This window comes from Bison bison, unplaced genomic scaffold, assembly GCF_000754665.1.
Source record: "Bison bison bison isolate TAMUID 2011002044 unplaced genomic scaffold, Bison_UMD1.0 scf7180017862452, whole genome shotgun sequence".
Lineage (NCBI taxonomy): Eukaryota > Metazoa > Chordata > Mammalia > Artiodactyla > Bovidae > Bison > Bison bison.
The window spans coordinates 12,259-15,182 of NW_011493024.1; the positions used below are offsets into that span (position 1 = coordinate 12,259).

General features: G+C 54.6%; 1 pseudogene; it reads right to left on the minus strand.

Moving 5' to 3' along the window:
- Nucleotides 1–572: 572 nt before the first annotated feature.
- On the minus strand, nt 573–2,591 carry LOC104983400 (annotated as a pseudogene).
- Nucleotides 2,592–2,924: the final 333 nt, after the last annotated feature.

Below are 2,924 nucleotides of genomic sequence, written 5' to 3' on the forward strand. Positions count from 1 at the left end.
TCATTTTGATGTGTCCATAGCCAAAACATGATATTACATATCTCAATATTTTCTGGTGGAAACTACATACCTCAAAGCAACTCTTCCACCATTGAGCATGGCTAAAGTACTTTGACAAATTGTGCTTTACAGATGTTAATTTTTTTTAAACATTGTGTGCCTGTTGTGATTCTGTACACAGAGAGACCAGTCCCAATGTGACACATCACAGAACAGCCAGAGAAGGAGAAGGATGAACCCCATCTGGACACAAGGGATGCCTCTGGTCCATCAAAGGAAAACCATTCCCCTTAAATCTCCTCTCTGTGAGGGAAACTCTCCTCCCCAGAGCCCAGCCAAGGCAGGTCCACCTCTATTTCCTGGACTGGATCTGTAGTCACTGTTGTCCTCACCATCTCTGGTGTAATACAGCAGTTTAGTCAGTGAGAAATCTAACGGGAAGCCTCATGTGGAGACAAACATCACACAACACACAACATGACCCTCCCCACACCCACGGGACCTGTGTTAAGGCTGAGAAGGGACAGGCCTGGATTCTGCAGTGTAGACAGAGGCTGGGAGGGTCACGGGGCTCTGAGAGGCCATCCTGCCTCTTTGGAGGAGCTGTCTCTGTGAGCCTGGGGCACACATGGGGTCTGCAGATGCTGAGAAGATGTGCACAGCCAGTGGGTGGTGACAACCAGAGATCCCAGGAGGGCAGAGACACTCACCTGGGCTGCCCAGACCTTCCTTCTGTGTCAGAAGGTAATCGAGCTCCTCATACACAGCTTCAGCAAGAGCATCTTCATAGCTGGATAAGGCTGAGAGATCCCCCAGCAAGTCAGAGAAGCTTCCCCAGATACCCCGATCCAGCCAGCCCACCTTCATCTCCCTAGTGCTCACATGGAGCTGCCAGGACCTCAGCATCGTCTCCTACCCCATGCACCATGTCAGCACCTTCTCCCTCATCTGACCCTGATTACATCTCAGTGCCAACTCTGTCTGGTCTCACAGGAGAGGCCATGACTTATGAGAGTTCACACCCCAGTCCTAAGAACCTCTGTCTACTCAGCCCTTAGAGCTCAGCACGGAGCACATGGAGTCTACAACTCCGAACAGTACCTGGCCCAGGTTCCCCTCCTCATACCTGCCCCATCTCCTGCCTCCACACACTCTCCCTGGTCCCCAGTTCCCCCTGCAGCCCACCTCTGCGCTCTGCTCTCCATCTGAGTAGCTGAGTCACCAGGATGACGAGGACCAGGAAGAGAAGCGACCCCAGGATAAGGCAGAGAACCCCAGGCAGGGAGAAGATGCCAGGGAGAGAATTTGAGGTTGTTCTGGTCCCTAAGGAGAACAGGAAAAAGGGCTGGAGATAGTCTTGGGCACAGAGAAATCTCCTGTGTCAGCATTTTCAGGAGCTCTGGACAATGGCGTCTCAGCCTCATACTGTCAGGGCTCCTCCGGGTCTCGTCCTGAGACAAGTCAACTCCACTCTGGCCAGTGTGGCCCCGAGGCAGAGATGGGGATTGTCAGGGAGCTGCCCTGCAGAGACAGCCTCTGAGGACCCAGCTGATCCCTTCTCCTTGGGCTTCAGGAGACAGAGCATCAAACAGTCCAGGGACTTGCACCTCTCTGATGAGGAGCAACACTCAAGGGCAGGTGGGAGATCCTTAGATTCTACAAGGAAGCCAGACTTCCTTGGACCCCAGGCATGAGAACATTTGACCCTGGACATCAAGGCAGGGGATTTCCCCAGTGTAATGCCCTGGCTCCTCCCCAACAGCCATGGCTCCTCAGACTCTTTCCTCTTCTGAGTTGTCAGAGGGCCCACAGAATAGGTCCCCAGTATTTGAGTGTTCTCTCCTGCCCGTGGATGGATCACAGTACCTGCTGTGGTCGTGGGCAATGTTGTCCTTACACCTAAAGAGAAAAACAGTAGTGTGGGGAAGAAGAATTGGCCAGAATGCAGGGCAACCCATTTTTCCCTCCTGAGCCTGAAATCACCCCTCTCAGTCTCCACAGCATCAATGTCCAGGCCTCCCAGCTCCCTCATCCTAGATCAGAGCCCCAGCACCCGGGATGTCTGAACACACACTCCCCACCACGCCCGGCCCAGCCCGCTGCCCCAGGTCACCCAGGGCGGACCCCGAGCCCCTCACTCACCAGAGCACCTCACACCAGCATCCTCCTCGTGCTTGCAGTCGCTCTGCCCCCAGGGCTCCGCAACACAGTCCCACAGGGAGGACTCCCGGCCCCCGCACTGCACCTCGTCCAGCCAGATGCTCCCATTTCCAGGGCCAAATGCTGCAGACCGCACGGCTTCCAGGGCCTGGCCACAGCCCAGCTGCTGACACACCACCTCAGCCTCTGCCAGGCTCCAGGAGTCATCGCACACGGTGCCCCAGGAGCCGTTGTGCCACACCTCCACCCGCCCTGAGCACTCGCTGTCTCCTCCCCTGAGCCGGAGCTTCTCTCTGTCTGAAAAGGCAGCAGCCCCTCCTGTGACTGCCCTGGTGAGAGGAAGGAGCCCCTGGGAGCCACACGGGATGGGGCGGGGCCGAAGTACCTGTGCAGGGGGCAGCAGTTGGACAGCTCTTGGGTCTTCTTCCTGCACACAACAGGGAAACAATGGATCAGGAATAGCTGAGGGTGTTCCTGTCCCCACATAAGATTATCTAAGGTCCATGGCTCGGTGCAAATGACATGTGAAAACACAGGCTCATTATCTCCTGGGCTGAAACATTCACTGCATCTGATCACCAGCTGAAATGACTTTAAATATTTACTTGTTTATCAGTCTTCACACCCCACAGCACAGACATCTACGAGTGTACACACACCCCTCTGAATGAAAGTTCCATTAGAAGAAGGACCTTGTACATCTTATATGTGCCATGTTTCTGCTATTAGGACAGTGCCTGCTCATTGTATGCACTCATTCAACA